The following is a 14,676-nucleotide window of genomic DNA, read 5'->3' as shown; positions in this document are numbered from 1 at the left end:
GTTAGAGAGCGACCACCGGGTTGTATCTGACACTTGGAAGGGTGTGTTTTATTAAGTATCCGGTTCTAGTTGTCATAAGGTCAAGGTACAACCCCGGGTCATCCTTTTACCGAGGGACACGGCTATTTGATAAAAACAGAATTTTTGATGCGGAGTGCTACTTGGCATAATTTCAATGTAATTCTTCTTAATTGTGGTATGAATATTCAGATCCGAAAGATTCAAGATAAAAGTTCATATTGACATAAAAATATTAATACTTCAAGCATACTAACTAAGCAATCATGTCTTCTCAAAATAACATGGCCAAAGAAAGTTATCCCTACAAAATCATATAGTCTGGCTATGCTCTATCTTCACCACACAAAGTATTTAAATCATGCACAACCCCGATGACAAGCCAAGCAATTGTTTCATACTTTTGATATTCTAAAACTTTTTCAATCTTCACGCAATACATGAGCGTGAGCCATTGATATAGCACTATATGTGTAATAGAATGGTGGTTGTGGAGAAGACAAAAAGGGAGAAGATAGTCTCACATCAACTAGGCGTATCAACGGGCTATGGAGATGCCCATCAATAGATATCAATGTGAGTGAGTAGGGATTGCCATGCAACAGATGCACTAGAGCTATAAGTATGTGAAATCTCAACAAAAGAAACTAAGTGGGTGTGCATCCAACTCGCTTGCTCACGAAGACCTAGGGCATTTTGAGGAAGCCCATCATTGGAATATACAAGCCAAGTTCTATAATGAAAATTTCCCACTAGTATATGAAAGTGAAAAAATGAGGGACTCTGTATCATGAAGATCATGGTGCTACTTTGAAGCAAAAGTGTGGTCAAAAGGATAGTAATATTGTCCCTTCTCTCTTTTTCTCTCATTTTTTATTTGCGCCTTTTCTCCTTTTTTATGGCCTCTTTTTTTTCGTCCGGAGTCTCATCCCGACTTGTGGGGGAATCATAGTCTCCATCATCCTTTTCCTCACTTGGGACAATGCTCTAAAAAATGAAGATCATCACACTTTTATTTTCTTACAACTCAACAATTACAACTCCATACTTAGAACAAAATATGACTCTATATGAATGCCTCCAGCGGTGTACCGGGATATGCAATGAATCAAGAGTGACATGTATGAAAGAATTATGAACGGTGGCTTTGCCACAAATACAATGTCAACTACATGATCATGCTAAGCAATATGACAATGATGGAGCGTGTCATAATTAACGGAACGGTGGAAAGTTGCATGGCAATATATCTTGGAATGGCTATGGAAATGCCATGATAGGTAGGTATGGTGGCTGCTTTGAGGAAGGTTTATGGTGTGTGTATGATACCGGCGAAAAGTGCGCGGTATTAGAGAGGCTAGCAATGGTGGAAGGAAGAAAGTGCGTATAATCCATGGACTCAACATTAGTCATAAAGAACTCATATACTTATTGCAAAAATCTACAAGTTATCAAAGCAAAGTATTACGCGCATTCTCCTAGAGGGATAGATTGGTAGGAAAAGACAATCGCTCGTCCCCGACCGCCACTCATAAGGAAGACAATCAATAAATAAATCATGCTCCGACTTCATCACATAACGGTTCACCATACGTGCATGCTACGGGAATCACATACTTTAACACAATTATTTCTCAAATGCACAACTACTCAACTAGCATGACTCTAATATCACCATCTTTATATCTCAAAACAATTATCAAGCATCAAACTTCTCATGGTATTCAACACACTCATAAGAAAGTTTTTACAAATCTTGAATACCAAGCATATTAGGATTATTTAAGCAAATTACCATGCTATTTAAGACTCTCAAAATAATCTAAGTGAAGCATGAGAGATCAATAGTTTTTGTCAAACAAATCCACCACCGTGCTCTAAAAGATATAAGTGAAGTACTAGAGCAAAATTATATAACTCAAAAGATATAAGCGAAGCACATAGAGTATTCTAACAAATTCCAAATCATGTATGACTCTCTCCAAAGGTGTGTACAGAAAGGATGATTGTGGTAAACTAAAAAGCAAAGACTCAAATCATACAAGACGCTCCGAGCAAAACACATATCATGTGGTGAATAAAAATATAGCTCCAAGTAAAAGTTACCGATGGAAGTAGACGAAAGAGGGGATGCCTTCCGGGGCATCCCCAAGCTTTTGCTTTATGGTGTCCTTAGATTATCTTAGGGTGCCATGGGCATCCCCAAGCTTAGGTTCTTGCCAATCCTTGTTCCATAATCCATCAAAAATCTATCACCCAAAACTTGAAAACTTCACAACACAAAACTTAACAGAAATCTCGTGACCTTCGTTAGCGAAAGAAATCAAAAGACCACATCAAGTTACTGTAATGAACTCATTCTTTATTTATAATTGTGTTAAACCTACTGTATTGCAACTTCTCTATGGTTTATAAACTATTTTACTAGCCATAGATTCATCAAAATAAGCAAACAACACACGAAAAACAGAATCTGTCAAAAACAGAACAGTCTGTAGTAATCTGTAACTAACGCAAACTTCTGGAACTCCAAAATTTTTGCAAAAATAGGAAGACCTAGAAAATTTGTTTATTGATCAGCAACAATTGTAATCACTATTTTATCACGTTCTGGTGATTTTTAACAATTATTTTTGTGAACAGACAGTTTCTGGATATTACAGCAAGATCAAATAACTATCATCCAAGAAGATCCTATCGGTTTAACTTGGCACAAACACTAATTAAAACATAAAAACACATCTAACCAAAGGCTATATCAAATATTTATTACTAAACAGAAGCAAAAGCAAAAAACTAAAAATAAAATTTGGTTGCCTCCCAACAAGCGCTATCGTTTAACGCCCCTAGCTAGGCATAAAAGCAAGGATAGATCTAGGTATTGCCATCTTTGGTAGGCAATCCATAAGTGGCTCTCATGATAGATTCATATGGTAATTTTATTTTCTTCCTAGGAAAGTGTTCCATGCCTTTCTTTAATGGAAATTGGAATCAAATATTCCCTTCCTTCATATCAATAATTGCACCAATCGTTCTAAGGAAAGGTCTACCAAGAATAATAGGACATGAAGGATTGCAATCTATATCAAGAATGATAAAATCTACGGGCACATTGTTCCTATTTGCAATAATAAGAACATCATTAATTCTTCCCATAGGTTTCTTAATGGTGGAATCCGCAAGGAGCAAGTTTAGAGAGCAATCATCAAAATCACGGAAATCTAGCAAATCACAGAAAGTTTTGGGAATAGTGGAAACACTAGCACCCAAATCACATAAAGCATAGAACTCATGATCCTTAATCTTAATTTTAATAGTAGGTTCCCACTCATCATAAAGTTTTCTAGGAATAGAAACTTCCAACTCAAGCTTTACTTCATAAGATTGCATCAAGGCTTCAACGATATGTGTAGTAAACGCTTTATTTTGACTATAAGCATGAGGAGAATTTAGCACGGATTGCAACAAGGAAATACAATCAAGCAAAGAGCAGTTTTTATAATTAAATTCCTTGAAATCCAAAATAGTGGGTTTAGCAACATCTAGGGTTTTGATTTCTTCAATCCCACTTTTATCGATTTTAGCATCAGGATCTAAAAACTCTGAATTTTTGGAACGCCTTCTAGGTAAAGGTGGATCATATTCAGTCCCATTATTATCAAGATTCATATTGCAAAACAAAGATTTAATAGGGGATACATCAATAACTTTTAGATCTTCATCTTTATTTTCATAGAAATTGGAAGAACATGATCTCATGGCTTTGGGAGACTCATTGATATCATGCTTAGGAGGAATAGATCTAAGCTTTAAAGAATCAACATGAAGAGAAATTCTATCAACGTTCCTAGCCAATTCATCAACTTTAAGCAATTTCTCTTCCAGCAAAGCATTAAAATTCTTTTGAGAATTCATAAACTCTTTAACACTAGTCTCAAATTCAGAAGGCATCTTATTAATATTTCCATAAGAGTTGTTGTAGGAATTACCATAATTATTAGAGGAATTATGTAACGCCCACGATGCGTCTATATCTCTCACGTGTCGAGGCACGACTTAGAGGCATAACCGCATTGTGGGTTTGTCGCAAGAAAGGTTATCTTCACAAAATCCCATGTAATGAACAAGAATGGGATAAAGAGAGTTGGCTTACAATCGCCACTTCATACAATACATAAATAAATTCATACATCATCCAAGATACACACATAGACCGACTACGGTCAAATCCAAATGAAAAGAAGATAACCCCAAATGCTAGATCCCCGATCGTCCCAACTGGGCTCCACTACTGATCATCAGGAAACGAAACATAGTAACGACCAAGTTCCTCGTCGAACTCCCACTTGAGCTCGGTTGCGTCACCTGCACTGGTATCGTCGGCACCTGCAACTGTTTTGGTAGAATCTGTGAGTCACGAGGACTCAGCAATCTCACACCCGCGAGATCAAGACTATTTAAGCTTATAGGAAGGATGAGGTAATGAGGTGGAGCTGCAGCTAGCACTAAGCATATATGGTGGCTAACATACGCAAATAAGACCGAGAAGAGGAGCAACGCAACGGTCGTGAAGCTAGAAGTGATCAAGAAGTGATCCTGAAACTGCTTACATTCATACATAACCCAAACCATGTTCACTTTCCGGACTCCGCCGAAAAGAGACCATCACGGCTACACAGGCGGTTGATGTATTTTAATTAAGTCAAGTGTCAAGTTCTCTACAACCGGACATTAACAAATTCCCATCTGCCACATAACCGCGGGCACGACTTTCGAGAGATAATACCCAGCAGGGGTGTCCCAACTTAGCCCATTATAACCTCTCACGGTCAACGAAGGATATTCCTTCTCCCGGGAAGACCCGATCATTCTCGGAATCCTGGTTTACAAGACATTTCGACAATGGTAAAACAAGACCAGCAAGACCACCCGCTGTGCCGACAAATCCCGATAGGAGCTGCACATATCTCGTTCTCAGGACACACTGGATAAGCTAAGCGTACAGGTACCGACGTAACCCAAGTGGCCAAGGGATGGTCCCGCACGGTGCTCTAGTTTGGACCAACACTCAGAGGAGCACTGGCCCGGGGCGGTTAAAATAAGGATGACCCTTGAGTCTGCAAAACCCAAGGGAAAAAGGCTTAGGTGGCAAATGTTAAAACCAAGGTTGGGCCTTGCTGGAGGAGTTTTATTCAAGGCGAACTGTCAAGGGGGTCCCATAAATCACCCAACCGCGTAAGGAACGCAAAATCAAGGAACATAACACCGGTATGACGGAAACTAGGGCGGTAAGAGTGGAACAAAACACCAGGCATAAGGCCGAGCCTTCCACCCTTTACCAAGTATATAGATGCATTAATTAAATAAGAGATATTGTGATATCCCAAAATATCCATGTTCCAACATGGAACCAACTTCAACTTCACCTGCAACTAGCAACGCTATAAGAAGGGCTGAGCAAAAGCGGTAACTTAGCCAAACAACGGTTTGCTAGGAAAGGTGGTTAGAGGCTTGACATGGCAATATGGGAGGCATGATATAGCAAGTGGTAGGTAGCGCGGCATAGCAATAGAGCGAACAACTAGCAAGCAAAGATAGAAGTGATTTCGAGGGTATGGTCATCTTGCCTGAGATCCCGCAAGGAAGAAGAACGAGTCCATGAAGAAGACAAACGGACGTAGTCGAACGAATCCTCACAACTCCGAAACGAAACCGAAGCTAACGAGAGAAGCAAACCGGAAAGAAGCAAACAACATGGTAAACAACCATCACAGAAACATGGCATGATGCACAATCAAGTATGATGCATGTCCGGTTTAAAGAGGCATGGCATGGCAAAGTGCACAAACAAAACTACAAATTAAGTGGAGCTCAGTATGCAACGAGTTGCATATTGACGAAACACCACATGGTTATGTACCCAACAATATTAAATGTTATTAAACATGGCAAGGGGTGAAGCATAACAAAACTACCTATCTAGGCAATTTAAATGAGGCCGGAAACAACAAACAACAATTCCGGAAAATCCCCAGATGTCATTTAGCAATTTGATGCAAACAACAATTTTAAACATTTTAAATGTTTTTATCATGATGCGGGTGACATATGCAAGTTTTATGCAGTTTTTATGAAAATGTTGACATGCACATGTTATGAAGCATTTGGTCAGCATGGCGGAACGAAAAAGGGTGCCACGGCGGCGAAACGGAAATGGTGCCACGGCAACATTCCGGTCCGGGTAACTCGATTGAGATACCGATGCAAAAGAGAAGTGTGCGGATGTGTGGAACACGCAAGAGATGGGGAGTGATCCCGGATTCCGGGTTACCACGGGACGGCGGCATGGCGAACGAGGAGGAACGTGCACAGACAACTCGGGCACGGAGCAAACTAGGGTGCATCTCATACAACACATGCATCTGTCCACGGGCATCATCTCGAGGTTATACCTTCGAAGGGTGCATTCGGGCGGAATGCGTTCGACGAAGGAAGTAGTGGTAGACGGGCCGTAGTGGAAGTAGTCGTTCACGGCGACGGTAGTGGAAGTAGTGGTTCACGGACGTCGTGGAAGTAGTCATTCACCGCGACGGTAGTGGTACATCTCATAGTGGAACTTGGTGCATCCACGGTATTCGGGCGTAGTGGTACTCATTCCGTAGACGAACTTGACGGGACATGGTTGTCGTGGTACTTGACGTTATCCGGGACGGTCTTGGTGTATCCGTGCGTAGAGGTACTGGCAGTTTTGTGTAGTCAATCTTGTTGGTCTTGACGATCCAAAATGAAGCAACACCAGGGCCTCGGGTGGCAACAACAAGGAGGCAATGGAGCAGCGGGCTGAGGAAGATGCGGCGCTGGGCTGGGCCTTGGCGTGCTAAGGTTGCTGGTAGCCTGAGCGAGCGACGCAGAGGTGGGCTCGAGGCGAAGCAGGGGCGGCAGCGTGGAGCCTGACGGCGGGGACTTGAAGCGGGTGAGGAGGCAGGGGCTCGGCGACTCACGCGATGCACGGGAGCTTGGCGCAAGGCTTCGGTCGCCTATCTCCCTTGCAGACGAGGGCGAGGCAGAGGTCGGGTAAGGAGGAGCTCGGGCGGCTCAGCGGCGCGGGTGACTTCGAGCGCAGGGAAAGAGCACCTGGCACGGGCTGCGGGGACCAGCGCGCACGGGCGCTCGTGCAGAGAAGGCAGGGTACTCCGGGCTCCTGGTGGAGCTCGTCGTCAGCAGCGATCGCAGGCCGCCGCGACGGGATCGAGAGGCACGGGAGGAGGCCTCCACGCGTTGGGGACGAGGCAGAGGAGGAAGGGTCGCGCGCAGGGGAAAGGTCGAGGCCGGCGGCGCAACAGCAGGAGAGGAAGGCAACGCGAGGAAGAAGGAGGGGATCGAGAGGGGGATCGAGCAGGAGGCGAGGATGTGCGTGTGGCGGCGCGAGGGAACGAGGAGGAGGGGATCGATCGGGATTGGGGGTAGGGTTAGATAGGCGCTAGAGTTGGGCCTTGGCTGGACCTTGGGCCGGCCTGGGCATAGGTTGCAGCTGGGCTGGGCTCTCTCTCTCCCACTCTAAAGAAAATAAAAACAAAACGGAGATAAGAAAGAAAAGAAAGAGAGGTTAGGGGAAGAAGTTGGACACGCGGATAATTTTCCCGGACTCACAAAAAAATGAGCTTGATCCAAGAAAAATAGAAGTTGGCACGAATGCAAGATTTAAATCCAAACTCATCTGAATTTAATTCAAATGGTTTGAACTAGGACAAGGTTTAGGAGTGGCCAAAATGTTGAGATTTTTGGTGGAGCTCGGGAAAGTGATGCAAGAATTTAGGGCAAAGTTTGGAGACCATACTTGAAGCAGAAAAGGAACGGAATTATTTTGCAAGTGTGTTTATGGGTGATTCCGAAAAAGTGGAATATTTAATATAGCTCCCTAATATTAGTAGGAGACTTTGAATATGTTTTAAAGAGAAATCACCATGTGAATTCCCTCGATTTAAATGGATCAAAGATCCATGCAGTTTATTTAGCTGATTTTAAAAAGGGTTACAAGATGAAATAATGCGATGCAAAAGATGCAATGATGAATGCAACAAACAAAAATAAAATCAGACAACGAAACTCAGAATAGCTGGAAATCTTCTAGAGCGTCGGTCCCGGGGCGTTACAACACTCCACCACTACAAGAGGATCTCGTCCCGAGATCTAGGATGGCACCAGAGAGAAACGGAAGAGGAAGAGAAGAGGTAAAACTAAGTTGCTTCATTGACAAACGAATGAAACCACGAACCTTGGGAGATTGAACAACTTGAAAGAAATAATACAACAGAGATGAATGAGACTGCAAACAGTCCGTTGGACAAGAGGAACAAGGAATACAGCGAGAATGACAAGATAGCCAATGAAACCACTCCGGTTAAAACAAGATATAGAGGGGATAAGAATGAAATATTTCGAACAGCACTCCAACTGAAAATGGAAGGAATTAACATTAACTTGATTGGATGATGCTTGTTGAAATCAACAACACACTGCCTCCGGAACTATAAAAAGAATGGCACCAGTGGTAAGAAGGATTTCAGATAGCGCTCCGATTGAAAAGAGAGGCAAAACTTGTTAAGATGAGAGAACTTGAATGGAGGACACGACACTCCTGTTAATTGGGCCAGAAAGGAAAAGAAAACATGATCTTGATATGAAAAGATGATGGTTCGAAGAGAGCAATATCAGAAAGCCTCCGGAATGAATAATGAGTGAAAAGAACGAAGAAGAAGAACATCTTCTACTAGAAATGAATTTGAGAACATCCTTACGAAGAAGGGTTGAACAGAGTTGTTGGAAAATCAACAACGAAAAGACGCTTGTTGTGGGCTTATGGAAAACATCCAACATTTGAGGTTATAACCAGCCACTAGCGGTATCAATTAATTTGATTGAGAACACCAAAGAGATGAAAAACTTCTTCCACCAAGATGATAAAGAGATAACTTGGATCATTGATAAGCACCACAATAGTAACATTCCTTAGGAAATGCTTTAAGCGGAATATGACACAAGATAACTCAACCGAAGAGATTAATGGATTTAAAATACCTCATTCTTGACAACATGTGAATCATGAAGCACGAAAAGAAATTGTCAAGAATGACGTATTACCATCTCAAAAGATAAGGTAGGAAGAATTGCACTTCGGAATGCAAGATGAAGAATACTTGAACTCCCCAAAACAAAACGTGTGTTGAACACCATGTTTATTTTAGAGTATAGCTTGGCGGATCCTAACTCCGTGAGAAATCTTGACGAACAATTGAAGAATTAAAGGGATCCTTGATGAACTACCATGTAGAGCCTTCGTGAGAACTCCCGTAATAAAAGAATGATAGAAAGGAAGAGAAGTTGAAAGAACAAGGTGATCCTTGCAATGATTTAGATGGAGCTTCGCGACGAGATAAAGCGGAAAACTTGGAACTCCGGAAAAGAAAGATGAAGTAACTCGAACCGAGAATGTGGTATGATGGACAACTCCGGAAAGAAGAAATTAATCACTTGGATGAAACAAGAATAAGAATTATGTTATGCATATCCTTCACCAATTTAAATTGATGACAAGCAACGGATTTGGCATGCCACTTGTTTCTTTTGCGAGGATTGAAGAGGGATATAGCGCCAACTTGAAGAATTCTTCGCCGAATCACCAGGAGGATTGGAAAGAATGAATGAAATGATACGATAATAAAGGAATAGGAATGTTGAACAAACCACCGGTAGGATTATGAGAGAACAAATGAATTGATACGATGCCAAACGAAGAGGAATCTTAAACAAACCATCATAAGAACTGAAAATGAAAGTAGCAAAGGCACAATTCACCGGGAAGAATTGGAAAACGAAAGAAGATACTTGAGGGGATTTAGATACAAGTGAACGAATAGATGACGAGCTGATTAGAGAATACTTGAATGATGCACCGGTAAGATTTGGAGAATGAGATCTGAAAGCTGAGAATGAATAATTCTGAGATGATGAGTTCCAGAGAATCAAACTGAAAAAACTCCCGAATTGCTCCGGATGGGTGAAAAGAATACTCGCAGTCAAAAACAATTATGAGAGGATGGTAACAAGTTAGAACCACGCATCTTTGAGAGAACGGATAAGATTGAAGAGGAACTCTTCTTCGGTCTTCAAATGTTGAGAATGATGACGAGAAACACCACCATGAATTGTTGAGGCACTCCGGAATGACAATTAGAAAGATTGAACCAATAATGAAATGAATTTGAAAGATCTTGGAGAAAGACATTTGACTGATGATAATTCATTCTTACGTCAAACTTTGCAATGAATTTGAGAATAACTCCGGAAAGAATTAGAAGAGTTAGGTAAGATCCTGGGAAAAGACCTGTGGGTTATGGCCCACTCAAGAGAAACACCGTTGGAATGATTTTGAAGAGAGATTGCACCGGTTGAATTAAATGGCTTGAACGAGATAGCATCCTCAAAAGAACTTGAGTGAATTGAGAATGGAAACTTGAATCTTCTGAGATATCTTCATCACTCCAGAACAATTGAATAGCGAGAAATGGATGATTAAGAGGTGCATCGGTACGAGAAAAACATTTAAAACGAGGAAAAGATATGATCGACAAAGCTTGAATTTAATTCACTAGAGAAGAAAGAGAACGAACAATGATGAAGTTAAGGCTCCGTTAGTATCTTCCTAAGAATCACCGGATAAGAACATTGAAGGAAAAGAATGGAGAGACTTCCCATCTATAAAATGATACATGATTAAGAAATATGAGTCCCTGAAGAAAAAGGGTGGGAGGGCGGGAAAAACAAAGGCAACTTGGGGCAGATGGAATAAACACCATTGAGAAAACTTATAATTGATCTTCCGGATGGGAAGAATGATGGGATCATCTCGAAGAGAAACGCACCGGTTGGAAATAGAATTAAGATGGAAATCTCGATGGTCAAGAAGGAATAGTATCCCCATAGAAATATGAGAACACCACCTAGAATAAGGTAGGGAATCAACACTTGACACTGAAGCAACTCGAATACCACAAATTAAAACAAAACAAAGGATTGCTTCGCAGAATAAGCCGGAAACAAACATATGATAGATCCCATATCGTATCATGTGTGTGTTGGAAAGATATCCTACGAGATACTTGAATTCCCACTTATAAACTCCCGAAACTTTCTGGTTATGCAATCTGGTGTTGGGGATACAGGGGACGTAATATATCTCACCCAAACTAACAATACCTAGATCCAGCTGTATCCATCCTTCAACACATAACCAAGAAACCTTCGGAAATCATTTACCTCAACCTTCGAAAAGCATCCGTTATACGAGTTATGGAAATACTCCCGAACTCCCGCCCCAGTACTGGGTGGCGTCGAGGTAATCTCACCAACAACTGCATAAAAGAGATTTTCGATGTTCGCGAAACTCAGGTATTCCAGAACTGCAACGATAAAATTGTGACGACAACACCTCGGAGCTCAACTCCCCGGGACACTGCCACAACCCCTAAATGTCAGGAGGCACCAAGAACAATGTTCTCGTCACAAAACCATCGAAACGATTCCAAGATACCCGCGTGATCCTAAAAAATTTTTAGTGAAATTTGAGGAGAGAAAAGTCAAAACTTCTACGTCAGGAGGCCTCACCAGAGCGACGAAGGGACTGAGGAGTAAAAAGAATCCTACTCTTCGATATATATAATCCTAAGACTCAAAACATTTTTGTTCTAGACTCAACAACGCTAGCGATTCGATCAAGCAGGGGGCTCCTAAGTCGGGGATGGCTCTGATTACCAACTTGTAACGCCCACGATGCGGCTATATCTCTCACGTGTCGAGCCATGACTTAGAGGCATAACCGCATTGTGGGTTTTGTCGCAAGAAGGGTTATCTTCACACAATCCCATGTAATGAACAAGAATGGGATAAGGAGAGTTGGCTTACAATCGCCACTTCACACAATACATAAATAAATTCATACATCATCCAAAATACACATAGCCGACTACGGTCAAATCCAAATGAAAAGAAGATAACCCCAAATGCTAGATCCCCGATCGTCCCAACTGGGCTCCACTACTGATCATCAGGAAACGAAACATAGTAACGACCAAGTTCCTCGTCGAACTCCCACTTGAGCTCGGTTGCGTCACCTGCACTGGTATCGTCGGCACCTGCAACTGTTTTGGTAGAATCTGTGAGTCACGAGGACTCAGCAATCTCACACCCGCGAGATCAAGACTATTTAAGCTTATAGGAAGGATGAGGTAATGAGGTGGAGCTGCAGCAAGCACTAAGCATAGATGGTGGCTAACATACGCAAATAAGAGCGAGAAGAGGAGCAACGCAACGGTCGCAAAGCTAGAAGTGATCAAGAAGTGATCCTGAAACTGCTTACGTTCATAGCATAACCCAAACCGTGTTCACTTCCCGGACTCCGCCGAAAAGAGACCATCACGGCTACACACGCGGTTGATGTATTTTAATTAAGTCAAGTGTCAAGTTCTCTACAACCGGACATTAACAAATTCACATCTGCCACATAACCGTGGGCACAGCTTTCGAAAGATAATACCCTGCAGGGGTGTCCCAAATTAGCCCATTATAAGCTCTCACGGTCAACGAAGGATATTCCTTCTCCCGGGAAGACCCGATCAGTCTCGGAATCCCGGTTTACAAGACATTTCGACAATGGTAAAACAAGACCAGCAAGACCACCCGCTGTGCCGACAAATCCCAATAGGAGCTGCACATATCTCATTCTCAGGGCACACCGGATAAGCTAAGCGTACAGGTACCGACGTAACCGAAGTTGCCAAGGGATGGTCCCGCACGATGCTCTAGTTTGGACCAACACTCAGAGGAGCACTGGCCCGGGGGGGGGGGGGGAGGTTAAAATAAAGATGACCCTTGAGTCTGCAGAACCCAAGGGAAAAAGGATTAGGTGGCAAATGTTAAAACCAAGGTTGGCCCTTGCTGGAGGAGTTTTATTCAAGGAGAACTATCAAGCGGGTCCCATAAATCACCCAACCGCGTAAGGAACGCAAAATCAAGGAACATAACACCGGTATGACAGAAACTAGGGCGGCAAGAGTGGAACAAAACACCAGGCATAAGGCCGAGCCTTCCACCCTTTACCAAGTATATAGATGCATTAATTAAATAAGAGATATTGTGATATCCCAAAATATCCATGTTCCAACATGGAACCAACTTCATCTTCACCTGCAACTAGCAACGCTATAAGAAGGGCTGAGCAAAAGCGGTAACATAGCCAAACAACGGTTTGCTAGGAAAGGTGGGTTAGAGGCTTGACATGGCAATATGGGAGGCATGATATAGCAAGTGGTAGGTAGCGCGGCATAGCAATAGAGCGAACAACTAGCAAGCAAAGATAGAAGTGATTTCGAGGGTATGGTCATCTTGCCTGAGATCCCGCAAGGAAGAAGAACGAGTCCATGAAGAAGACAAACGGACCTAGTCGAACGAATCCTCACAACTCCGGAACGAAACCGAAGCTAACGAGAGAAGCAAACCGGAAAGAAGCAAAGAACATGGTAAACAACCATCACAGAAACATGGCATGATGCACAATCAAGTATGATGCATGTCCGGTTTAAAGAGGCATGGCATGGCAAAGTGCACAAACAATACTACAAATTAAGTGGAGCTCAATATGCAACGAGTTGCATATTGACGAAACACCACATGACTCATTAAGTTCTCTCTCGGTTATGTACCCAACAATATTAAATGTTATTAAACATGGCAAGGGGTGAAGCATAACAAAACTACCTATCTAGGCAATTTAAATGAGGCCAGAAAAAACAAACAACAATTCCGGAAAATCCCCATATGTCATTTAGCAATTTGATGCAAACAACAATTTTAAACATTTTAAATGTTGTTATCATGATGCGGGTGACATATGCAAGTTTTATGCAGTTTTTATGAAAATGTTGACATGAGCATGTTATGAAGCATTTGGTCAGCATGGCGGAACGAAAAAGGGTGCCACGGCGGCGAAACGGAAATGGTGCCACGGCAACATTCCGGTCCGGGTAACTCGATTGAGATACCGATGCAAAAGAGAAGTGTGCGGATGTGTGGAACACGCAAGAGATGGGGAGTGATCCCGGATTCCGGGTTCCCACGGGACGGCGGCATGGCGAACGAGGAGGAACGTGCAAAGACAACTCGGGCACGGAGCAAACTAGGGTGCATCTCATACAACACATGCATTTGTCCACGGGCATCGTCTCGAGGTTATACCTTCGAAGCGTGCATTCGGGGCGGAACGCGTTCGACGAAGGAAGTAGTGGTACACGGGCCGTAGTGGAAGTAGTCGTTCTCGCGACGGTAGTGGAAGTAGTGGTTCACGGACGTCGTGGAAGTAGTCGTTCACGGCGACGGTAGTGGTACATCTCATAGTGGAACTTGGTGCATCCACGGTATTCGGGCGTAGTGGTACTCATTCCGTACACGAACTTGACGGGACATGGTTGTCGTGGTACTTGACGTTATCCGGGACGGTCTTGGTGTATCCGTGCGTAGAAGTACTGGCAGTTTTGTGTAGTCGATCTTGTCGGTCTTGACGATCCAAAATGAAGCAACACCAGGGCCTCGGGTGGCAACAACAAG

The sequence above is a fragment of the Triticum aestivum genome, chromosome 4D, assembly GCF_018294505.1.
Source record: "Triticum aestivum cultivar Chinese Spring chromosome 4D, IWGSC CS RefSeq v2.1, whole genome shotgun sequence".
Lineage (NCBI taxonomy): Eukaryota > Viridiplantae > Streptophyta > Magnoliopsida > Poales > Poaceae > Triticum > Triticum aestivum.
The sequence above is the reverse complement of the archived record's forward strand: the minus strand, read 5'-3'. Positions refer to the sequence as shown.